The sequence below is a fragment of the Lissotriton vulgaris genome, chromosome 7, assembly GCF_964263255.1.
Source record: "Lissotriton vulgaris chromosome 7, aLisVul1.2, whole genome shotgun sequence".
NCBI lineage: Eukaryota > Metazoa > Chordata > Amphibia > Caudata > Salamandridae > Lissotriton > Lissotriton vulgaris.
Genome location: NC_141695.1, coordinates 60,375,129 through 60,387,935, shown reverse-complemented (window position 1 = coordinate 60,387,935; position 12,807 = coordinate 60,375,129).

Genomic DNA, 12,807 nt, shown 5'->3' with positions numbered 1-12,807 from the left:
TAAATACGCCTTCATGTGTGCTTGGCAATTTTAAGTAATTTCCCCCTGGTGGAAGTTCCTTGTAAATACGCCGTCATGTGTGCTTGACCATTTCAAGTCACTTTCCCCTGGTGCAAGGGCCTTGTAAATACGCCCCCATGTGTGCTTGGCCATTTCAAGTCACTTCCCCCTGGTGCAAGGGCCTTGTAAATACGCCCCCATGTGTGCTTGGCAATTTTAAGTCACTTCCCCCTGGTGCAAGGGCCTTGTAAATACGCCCCCATGTGTGCTTGGCCATTTCAAGTCACTTCCCCCTGGTGCAAGGGCCTTGTAAATACGCCCTCATGTGTGCTTGGCAATTTTAATTCACTTCCCCCTGGTGCAAGGGTCTAGTAAATATGCCTTCATGTGTGCCTGGCAATTTTAAGTCAATAACAATAACATCAACAATGTCTGTTCTGGAACAATCTCTAAATAGAAATAGAGTCTCGAAATTAGTTGAGATTAACATATAACAGAGCACAGGTCATATGTAGAAGCATTCCATTCCATTGCTATTTTCTACCATCAAGTATGTTGCAAAATCCTTCCATTCAATTGTTTGCTTACTGTTATTGATTTACTGTTTGGTAATAGTATTTAATAACATTTTTTTAATAAATTTTCCACAGATTCAACTCAAGATATTCTTAAAAATTCAAACATGCCCTCAAGGCAAAGAAAAAAAAAAAGAAGCAAAGCGACTTACACCCCACCTTGGTAAAAATGGAGATAATGGACCTTTGCAGCAGTCCTCTAGAATTAAAAGTTGTGAAGTCACCAAAAAAATTCCGGGTAAGACAACAAAATCTTTTTTAAGAAACATTTGCAGACGAAAAAGTATCACTATTGAACATGTTTTAGTTCAGAAGAAGAGAGCCAATTTAAACGGGAAGGAAAGGCCTCTCAAAAATGTAACTGCTAGAGCAGGAGATAACTCTGTGCATGGTAGTAGAAGCAAAAATCTGTTTAGAGACATTCGTAGACGAATGTTCCGCAACAGGATAATTGGCAATTTGTTAAAAAATTTTAAGAAAGGTCAACAGAAAGTGGCTTTTTATAAGAGAAAGAAAAATGTAGAGAAAAATATTGATCAGGCTTTCGAAATTAAGCGAAAGTTATTTATTTTGGTAATCAATAGAATTACGAAACTAAACAAGGTAATTTATGATTTCAAATCAAATAGTAGATGGAAGAGAGTAGTTAATCATAGTAATTTTTGTGAAGCTTTCTCAGGAGAATGGATGCATAGTTCAAGTTGTGAGGCATTTTTCAATGAGGAGAGTTACTTCCAGGACAATGATTTGGTGCATGCAGTTGACACCAGTGGTCGAGCATATGAGGTAAAAGATGGTTGTCCGGTTGAAAAAAAAAAACTTGTGTCTGCAGATGCAGAAGAGGTGTTAAGTGATGAGGTTTTAGGGAGACGTCCTAAGGGACCAGTGTACACCTGGAAGTGTAGTTCTATTTGCAGTGTGCGACAGGATTCCATCAATTTGTTTTGTGATTTTGTACGGACATTTAATAAGAAAAGTTTAAAACAAAAAATAAAGTTGTTGCAAGAATTAGATCCTTGCAGAGTGAGAGAAGTGACAGGTTTGCGTGGTCATTCACTGGCTTGTCTTTCCAGGAGAGTGTACCAGAGTGTTTTTCATCATTTCAGGATATTAGCAGTGCATCATAAAAAAGTGAGGAAATTAGTTAGAATGTTGTATTATGCTAAGAGTCCAGCAATTATGCTTAAACAATTAAGCACTGCTCTTTTGCATGGTTCTGAAGTAGATGTGAAGAATATTTGTGAAGAAATTGAGTTCTGTTACTTTGCTGGTGAAGAGAACAATGTTGAAATTGACCCAGTAGAAGAAGGTAATGTGGAAGAGAGTGTACTGATTTCTAATATAGATAAGTTTCACAAGGAAATTTTCAACTTTCAGATGAAATCAAGTGAGAGGCCTAATTTCACTTGTGTGTGTTGTCGACGGACTTATTATAAGAATCAGACTAAGTTAGTGGATTTATATGCAAAAAGTGAAATGGAAAACAATAGTGAATGGAAGGATTTTGCCACATACTTGATGGTAGAAAATTGTTTTGATTTGGGATCGGACCAACGTATGTGTACTTATTGTTTTAACAAATTAAACTAAACACCGGATGCCTGCTAGAGCGGTTCATAATAATCTGGAATTGGTTGACATTCCTTCTGAATTGAAGGATTTAAATACTTATGAATCTATTTTGATTCAAAGTGTCCATCCCTTTCAGGCTATTGTACGAATGGAGCCAAAGACAGGGAAATTGCCTCCATCAGATTTACAGAGAGGATTAAAGGGAAGAGTTGTTTATTTGCCTTTAGATTTGAAGAAAAACATTAATACAATTGGAGTAGAGAAAGTGGAAGAGGAACCTCTAGTTATCCTAGTTAATGGGGTTCAGACAAAGAGTAAGAAAATCTGGCAATATTTAGTGGATGTTAGGAAAGTCAAAAAGGCAACATTGTATTTGATAAAAAATAATGAGTACTACAAGAATGTATGTGCTGCAGAAGAGGAAGTAAGTGAAGAAGAGGACAGCGATTTGTGTGCTGGGCAACTTGAGAAAGTAGAAGCCTCTAAAAATGAAGAAATATATGAACATTATAGTGTTCATCCTTTGCATTCCAAGGAAGTCATGGGGAATGCTATTGAGTTGTTTCAAATGAAACAAGCCAAAGGGAGTCCCATTAGTGTTTGGGAGGAAAGTTTGGAAGCTCGGTGTTTCCCACAGTTATTTCCCACAGGTCGAGGAGGACGATATGATGAGCGACCTGATCAAATTCCTGCTTCAGAATACCAGACTTTACGATTGTATGCAGAAGATCCTAGGTTTCGTCAATGCATTCCCTATTTATTTCATCTACTGTTTGAAAGTGATCTGTCTGGACTGTCTTATGCAGTGAACCACATCTTGAAAAGTGGTGTACAACTGCGAAATATCTCGGCAAGGGACTTTATGGATAAAGTCAATGTGCAAGACAGTATTTTGGATTCTCACCTGATTAATCTCATGGCATGTCAGCGTGGTACTAATGAGTATTGGTATCGTCGTCATGGTGACTTAAAATGTATGCTGAGGAACTTAGGAACTCCTACTTGGTTCCTCACTCTCAGCTGTGCTGAGTATGGCTGGGAAGACTTACTTGAATTTCTACGAGAGGCAAATGGAAACATTGAAAATATTGAATTCAAGACACCCGGAGAACTGTGCTCTTTGGATCCAGTGAATGTATGCAGGTACTTTTATCATAGATTTGAAGCTATGATGTCTTTCATCACGAACAATAGTTGCACTAACTATATATCGTGCACCCGCAATCCAATGCTGATGATGTCACATATTACATCATTCATGACATGGTCAGTGACATCACTGATGACATCACTGATGACATCATCCAGTGACTGTATGTTTCTGTAAAGTTAAAATATGTCTTACATATTGAAGAATGAGTGGATGTATAAATGTCTGGATGAAGGATTTAGTAGGTGCATGACTGACTGTATGAGAGAGTGATTAAATGTGTCTCACTGAGTGCATGGGTTAGTGATTAAACTATCTTAATTTATGCATCATTATATCTGTTCTGTAAAGTGCTGCATGTGTTGATCAGTACCTATATGAGTAACTATATGGGTTATTGATTGGTTGCCCAAGTATTTGTATGGGAGAGTGAGTGTGTGTGTGGGGATGGCTGGGAGGTGTGTGACTCTGAGCATAGATGTGTGAACAGTTGATTCACTAGATGTATGGGTTCAAAACTGCATGTGGAAACAGCTGTATGGGTGGTTGTCTGTGTGCATGAGTGTATTGGTGAGTGAATGGATATCTCAGTGCTACATGTCAAAGTAAGTACATTTGTAAAACACAGTACAAGTGAGAGTTGACATATATAAATTACTGTGTTTAAGAGCCAGTGAATGTGTGAGTGGCTGCATAGATCATTTAAAACTTGTATCAGTGATTGTAAAAGAGAGTAAATATGAGTTAGAATATGTTTGAATAAGTAAGGTGTATATAACTGTATAGTAGAGGAAATGGAGGTGTGATTGATTCTTTGCATGACTGAATAGGTGTATGAGTAACTCCATGGATGAGTGACAATCTGTGAGTGTCTGTTTACACTGAGTGTATCTAAGGTTATATTAGAGTCTGAAGATGTTCATAGTATTATCACATGAATGATGTCATCAGTGATGTCGTCAGTGATGTCATTTGAGTTGTCATCAGTGATGTCATCAGTGATGTCACTGACCATGTCATGAATGATGTAATATGTGACATCATCAGCAGTGGATTGCGGGTGCGCGATATATAGTTAGTGCAACTAACTATATATGCGAATTTCAATGGTTTTGTGCGAGTAAAATAAGGTTTTTAAATGCTAATCCCTAACTATATATGGTCTATAACCTATGGTTTTTTCAGTGAATTTTTAAGGTTTTGTAAATGCTAATTCCTAACTATATATGGTCTATAACCTATGTTTTTTTCAGTGAATATATATATATATATATATATATATATATATATATATATATATATATATATATATATATATATATATATATATATTACCTACTGGCTATCGCCAGTAGGTATATATAGTTAGGATTATTTGTCTATGGAACTTTTGAAAATTCTATGTCTAATAACTTTGGCGTTTGTGGACGGAATCGGCACATTTTGTTTCTGAGCAGCCCCCGAAAATTTGGGGGGGTTTCGTCAAGGGGGGGCCGAGAAAAAAGGGGGGTCCCAAAACGCGTTTTTCCCATGTTAATTTCCATAGGGCCTTTGGCCTCACGTTTAGCTCGAACGGCTGAATGGATTTGCACGAAACTTGGCAAAATTGTAGGGACTGTTAGCCCGATGTGCCTTTGCTAGGTCTCAATATATGTGCTCCAGTGGATTTTGAGAAATTAACGTTCAAAACAAGATATATATCTGTAACAGCGCTCCGGGCTGCGCTCCGGTCCGCTTACTTTTCGCGAAACGGAACTTTGCGCGCAGAAAGCTGATTGGCTCTCCGGTGTCTGTCAACATTCTAAACAGTCCGGAGCGGCCGCCATCTTATCTCTCGGTAGGATCGAGAGAGAAGAAGAGGTGAAAAACGAAGGGGGAATTTAATGAAAGGGGGCAAGGTATACCTCTCTTGACCCCCTAGGAATGATGTTGGGGTTATTAAAGGGTCCCGTGGGGAAAATAAAAAAATATATATTTTTCACGGTAGAAGCGCTTCTCGGGCCGCGAACTGGGCCGCAAACTGGTAGCGAAACGGGAATTCGCCATTTTGTGTTTCGTTTTAATTAAATTACTAGGTATAAGGGGGTGCGGGAGACGTATCCTGACCCCTTATGTTTTCTGAGGGTGGCTGAGGAGGCTCATATATGTTGATACATGTCTTCCAGCGGCTGTGCGTGAGCTTTTTTTTTTTTTTTGCTGCGTGACGTCTGTTAACGTTCGATTCGATGGAAATCAGGAAGTGTTGACCGCCATTTTGACACTGCGAGTAAATATATTTACATTTTATATTTATTCAGAATAAAAATAATTGTTATAAATTAATTCGTATTGATAAATATTGTCTGCGCCATCTTGCTTTTTTTCCAATGCCACACTTTTGTCGTGCACGGCAGCCATTTTAGATGCCTTGACCAGACCCACTCTCTGCACGCTGTCGATTCTCAGCACGGCTCCCCACCCTCGCAAGCATCTCCCCCATGCACTGGTCACCCCCGCTCTCTCTCTCATGCATGGGCCATATACTTCTCCCCATCTGCGCTGCTCTTCCCTGAGAATCACACCCTGTGCCCGCCCGACACCTCCCTTTCACCCTATTCACTACTGCACCCTCTGACACTCCTCTTCCTCTGTGTCCGATTGTCCAGGCCGGACCCAGGCTATCACCTAGCCCTGCGGATGTAGTTTATGGCCCCAGCTGTAGAGAATCCAGACATACCAACCCTCCTGATTCAGGCGTGAGACTACTGATTTCAGTGCTAGTCTCCCGCCTCCCGATTTCTGCAAGCAAAAACCCGGGGGCATATTACCAACAACTAGCGATAATTTTTGTCTCTAACTTGTTTAGAGACAAAAATTATCGCCGCACATCGGCGATTTTTATCGCAGATAAACCTTGCTATTAGCAAGGTTTATCGCAAATGCGATAAAAAACGGCCGCAATGCATGAATATCGCTGAAAAGTCAGCGATATTCATGCATTATCGAGCAAATGCTCTTAGCCATGTTATCCACCTCCCATTGGATAACATGGCTAAGAACTGCTCAGGTCAGGTGTTAGCTTTTGGAGATATTCGCGCTTATCTCCAAAAGTTGGTAATAGGAGATGTTAGGGACTGTTTCCTGTCGGTAACATCTTGGCACGCCCACTTTGCATGTCATTAGTGATAAATATCACTGACATGCAAAGCGGGGCCCAAGATGGTCGCTATCTCCTTTTAGCTGTCACTAACTGGTGTTAGCGACAGCTTGGTAATAGGGAGATAATTTTATCTCCGCTTTCTTGGCTTTTAAAGCCAAAAAAGCGGAGATAAACCCCCTTGATAATATGCCCCACGATTCCTCGGGGGTTTCAGCTGACAGGGCTTGGTATTGTGTTACGTGGTAATTTTTCCAGGAAACGTCAGAGGGTCGATGCAGGGGTTCTAGAAGGGGTGATAAACCATTTAAGCCTCATGAACAAGCGCATGGTCTTTTAATGATCTGTGAAGTACTCGGGGCGGCGGTGTGTGTGTGTCCTCTTTCAGGAGCGGGCGGGGGGGGGGGCACTGCTAGCAACTTCCAGGCCAGGCAGTGTTCAACACTTGCATCACCCTTTCTCTGCCTGCTATTGCGCTCCATGCTTCGGAAAGGTAAGAAAAAGAACGTGCATTTGAGTTTGAAATGTCCGATCCTGTAGCAGTACACTTGCAAAGCCCACACATGACAATGACCCGATTCAAGGCCCCATTCACCCGACTTTTTTAAAAATATATAGCACTCCAACAAAGTGGGATTATAAAACTTTATTAACTTTTAAATATAACGAACGGAACAAAAACTGTAACAAACATTTAAACATTTTTGACAAAAAAAGCAACAATGGTCAGAAGCTGTCTTTTGTGCGAATAGTCCCAAGGCAGCACAACGTGCTGAGTTCTGGACGGCACCCAGGTGATGTCACCTGGGTGCCGCACTGGTTTTTGGGATCCTACAATGCAGCAAAGAAAAACAGCGTGGGGCGTCCCGGGTGGTGCGGAGGAGGCCTCGTCAGTAGCGGTCTGTTGTGCGAATAGTTCCAAGGCAGCAGAACGCGCTGAGATGTTGATGGCACCCAGGTGATGTCCAGTAAACTGCTGCACTGGTTTTGGTATCCTACAATGCTGCTCCGAAAATTGGCGTGGGGCGGCCCGGGGGGAGCGTGGGGGAGGCGGCGTGAACGGGCCTCCCCAGGTGGCGGCCATCCAGCTGAGTTGCGCCCGCTCTTGCGGCTACAGCGTCTCGCTCACCATGTTGTTGAGTTGCTCCCACTCTTGCAGTGCAGCGATAGGCGGCTGCCACATGACTCTTAAAATGGCGGACGGCTCTTCGGTTTTGGGCCTGGTCCACTAAAATGGCCCTGGGACACCTTGGAACTCGGACGCTTGCCTGCTAGGGCATTCTCGAAAGCGTCCCCTCAGCCGTGAAGATTCTACAAAAGTCTTGGGGGCCCTCGACTCCTGCAGGCTTCCGGTGGGGAGCGGCTGCCATGATTGCTCGCGGAATGACCACGACGGAGCCACGAGATGGTGGTGCTCTCATGCTGACGCCAGCTTCAGTCTGAATCATCCAGAAACAAGGTGGGGCTTTCATCGTTTGGGAAAAAAAAAATTTCTAAACCAATGAAAAGTGTTATTTTTAGGTCATATGACCAAGCCTTCCATCTTTAGGAAACCAAAAGTAAAATGAACCAATGAAAAGTTTTATAAACAAGTCACATGACCTGTTATGCGGCATAGGGCTACAAAAAGCGTAGAAAATCCGTTGGCACGTGAGGCGGCATCAGTAGCGGACCGATGTGCGAATAGGCCGAAGGCAGCACAACGCGCCGAGATCCGGATGGCACTGAGTTAGTGTCCAGCAAGTTGCTGCACTGGTGTGGCTATCCTACAATGCTGCGCCGAAAGTCGGCGTGGGGCGCCCCGTTGGCCTGTGAGGTCGCGTCAGTCAGTGGGGGCTGTGCGTCTCCCCCAAGATGGAGGCTCCTCGGCTGCAGTGCGGCGCCCCTTAGCGTTTCACTCGCCGTCCAACTGAGTTGCGTCCGCACTTGCGGCTACAGTAGGCCAAAGGCAGCACAACGCGCCGAGATCCGGATGGCACCGAGGTGGTGTCCAGCAAATTGCCGCACTGGTGTGGCCATCCTACAATGCTGCGCCGAAAGACGGCGTGTCCAGCTGAGTTGCGGTCACTCTTGCGGTACAGTGACTCGAACGCGCAGAGATCCGGATGGCACCGAGGTGGTGTCCAGCAAATTGCCGCACTGGTGTGGCCATCCTACAATGCTGCGCCGAAAGAGGGCGTGTCCAGCTGAGTTGCGGTCACTCTTGCGGTACAGTGACTCGAACGCGCCGAGATCCGTATGGCACCGAGGTGGTGTCCAGCAAGTTGCCGCACTGGTGTGGCCATCCTACAATGCTGCGCCGAAAGTCGGCGTGGGGTGCCCCGTTGGCTTATGAGGTGATGTCAATAGTGGACCGATGTGTGAATAGGTCGGAACCAGCACAAGGCGCCAAGATCCGAATGGCAAGTCCTGGATGTTCAGTGCCATAGTTGAGAGTTCTGAGCAGTGCTTGTAAGACTGTCTGAAGCTTATTTGCACCTGCTGCAGCTTCACTATTGCCCTGGTGTGGCCAAAGGTCGCACATGACATAGGCGGCCGGCTCCCGAGGTCCGACGGAACTTTTTTCCTTTTCCTTTTTGCTTCTTGTCCCACAATCCGTTTCATCTGAAGACATGACCAGGTCCCTGAATGTGTGCAGGGGGACGTTATTGATTGAATCAAAATGGCGGCTTGACACAAAGCTGACTCAAGCGTTGCTGTTGATGCTATACAGACAAAAATTGGTTTTCAGTTTGTACATTCTTCAGGTTTTTTTTTTCCATCCAAGGCTGATTGAGAGTTTGTAGAAAAATGGCTTCAGATTTTCCACATACTACTCTTCAACATTCTTCCTAAATGTAACAATGTGAGACTCACTAGGAGAACGGCTGTTTATGTTTCCTTTCAAAATGCTGCCAACAATATTTTCTGAATGGAAGACACCATCTTGTAGCATAAAGGGCCGAAAGGGGTTCTGGTCTGGCCGATGGTTGGTGGAGACATTTTGACTATATCTTGGACCTGCCCGGCCTAGCCCAAAATGGCGCCGGTATAAATGGGACTCGTAACTCATTGTTGTGTACTGGTTGAACAACCTTGATATCACGAGATATGAATGCAGTTTTGATGCTCATGGCGGGCGGGGACGAGAATTGATTGAATATTTCGACATCCCTATTGATATTAAGTTCTGATGTGTTATTGATTACTGTACTATTGAAAGTTCGAATTAACGTCACCCATGGTTTTTGCACGCAAATGTATATCTAGATAACTTTTTTGTAAGTGGCCCTGTCGTATTTTAATTACAAAATGTACGTCCACCGATTCCGCAACTGTTATACACCTTAGTTCTTGCAACCTAATGGCTCGTTCGTTACGTTCCTCTATAATGTAAATGTATCCTCATCATATACGATTTCAGTTTGCTCCGTGGCCGGCCCACGTGGTTATAGGCCCGTATTTGTATACTGACATTTTCACAATAAAGGTTTTTAAAACAAAACATGGTAGTAGTATTTATATTGGTAAAGTTTTTACTTTTAGTCACTGTTTTCGAATCAGTAAAAGGCAAGTGAAATAAAGCAGTCCAATTACATGACTGATAAAAGGTATAATATGTAGGAACGCAGTAAAGATAAATGGTCAAGGGCAGTTGTGTTTTCCACTCCTGCAACATAAAGTGATCGATAAGAATCTGATAATCAGGCGTATCGGCGACTAAGACAGCAGGCCGAGTCTCTTTTACTCAACGGCTCCGTCATGGAACGAAGAAACGCCCTTTTTCTCGAAAAAGGAATATATTTTACTTGCAGGACAGTTGTAAATTTTCGGGGAAAGTACATTAGCCTGGAATATTATAACATATATGTTTTAAAAAAAAAAGTTCGAAATCGATAAAAAGCGTATTTTTTAGGTCATATGATCAAGCTTTTCATTATTAAAATAACAAAAGTAAAATGAACCAATAAAAAGTTTTATTAACAAGTCACATGACCTGTTATGCTTACGTTACGCGCTGCGCGCCGCGCCCCGGATCACTTCCGGGTGCGCTAACGCGGCGTGTCATATAACGCATTACGCGACAACGTAGGTCAAGAATATAGTCAAAATGTCTCCACCAACCAGCGTTCGGAACACAACCCCTTCCAGCAGTCCAAAAAGTTCTGTAAAATGACAACAGAGGGGACAGGCAACAAGAACCATCAGTCAAAGAGGGGAGGGCAAGTTCTTCTCTACCGGGTCATGTTGGGGCGCTACCGGAACTGATCGAATTGGTAGTCTACAGTGTTTCTGGATGTTTCAGACTAAAGCTGGCGTCAGCATGAGAGCACTACCATCTCGTAGGTCCGTCGTGGCCATTCCACGAGCAAACATGGCAGCCGCTCCCCACCAGAAGCCTGCGGGAGTCGGGGGCCCCCAAGACTTTTGTAGAATCTTCACGGCTGAGGGGACGCTTTTGAGAATGGGACCCAAGCCCTATCAGGGAAGCGTCCGAGTTCCAAGGTGTCCCAGGGCCATTTTAGTGGACCACGCCCAAATCTGAAGAGCCGGTCGCCATTTTGAGAGTCCTGTGGCAGTCGCTTATCGTTGCATCGCAAGAGCGGGAGCAACTCAACTACATGGTGAGCGAGACGCTGTAGTTGCAAGAGCGGGCGGTAAACAGCTGAATGGCGGAAGAGGCACAGTGTAGCAAAAGCGGGCGGAATGGCAACTAAAACGGTAAAGGGGCGCCCCACTACAGCGTGTCTTCAGGTCAAACGGATTGTGGGACAAGGTCCAGAATAGAAGAGTCATCAAAAGGCAAAAAGTTCCGCCGGACCCCGGGAGCCGGCCGCCTATGTCGGGGGCGATCTCAGGCTACACCGGTGCTATAAGACTTGGGGAGGGGGTCGGAGCCAAGCGTCTTCTCCGAGTCCATGGCCATCACACCGCCCCTCGGGGGCCTCCGTCAAGCGGTTTAGGAAGGTAACATATCACATTGTTTTCAAATGCAGTCAGGTCCACAAACGACACTCACTTACTTTGAGAATAGTGAAGCTGCAGTAGGTGGAAATAAGCTTCAGACAGTGTTACAAGCGCTGCTCAGAACTCTGAACTATGGCACCCAACATCCAGAACTTATGCCATTTGAGAATGGCAGTGACATTGAAGCAACTCAGGGACCAAAACCATTAACGTACTTTCACGTATGAAAATCTTACTTGGGGAGGGGGCAGGAGCGAAGCGCCCCCTCCCAGTCCGCGCCACCACACCGTATGTTGAAAATCTGAAGCCATCGTTCTACAAAGTCAACCAACCTTGGATGGAAAAATCTAGAAAAATGTACAAACTGAAAACCAGTTTTGGTCTGCATAGCATCAGTAGCAACGCTTGCTATCAGAGTGCATGAGTTTCATGCTCGATCGATTGAGCTAGCCGGATCGGGCAATAAAAAGTATAAAATAGTTATGTAAATAGTTATTTAATAAAATGTTTTACCCTGTTTCTTTGCTGGTGTGTTGTCTATATTTTTAATATTTGCATAGGGTTTGTCGTTATTTTGGGCGGGGTGGGTGACGGAGCCGAGCTGTCTTGCAGCCCTCATGGTGTGGAGCTCAGTTCATCTCACTATTTTCGTATTTCTCATGAAGGGTTGTTCCTAATATTTCTATTTTAGCGAGGTCAAAAAGAGATCCAATTAGTGGCCTACTGATTTTGCTCGATTACTTTTATTTTTTTACACGATTTTTCACGATTTTTCACTATCTGCAAAGACTAAACAGAGTATTGCGACTTTGTGCTTGTTTGTAAATAGAGAATGAACCAAAGAGAATCAATTGTAAAACAGTAAATGCTTGGATAACAATCAATCAAATGGAGAGACAAGCAGGCACGACGGATTACAACGGGGGTAAAGGCCTGCGTTAACTACTCTTCACTATCTGCAAAGAGAGAGTACTACTAAGAGAAAAGAGGGGAGGGGGGCAGCGTTCAAAGCATATCAGCGTGCATAAACACGAAAACATTTTTACCTATCACGTACTTGACATTTTACAGCTTTTGATATTTGCTATTAAAAAACCAATGAAATTCACTGAAAAAACCATAGGTTATAGGCCATATATAGTTAGGAATTTGCATTTACAAAACCTTATTTTACTCGCATAAAACCATTGAAATTCCATATATAGTTAGATGCGCTAACTATATATCGCGCACCCGCAATCCACTGCTGATGATGTCACATATTACATCATTCATGACATGGTCAGTGACATCACTGATTACATCACTGATGACATCTCAAATGACATCACTGATGACATCACTGATGACATATCAAATGACATCACTGATGATATCATTCATGTGATAATACGATGAACCTCTTCAGACTCTAATATAACCTTAGA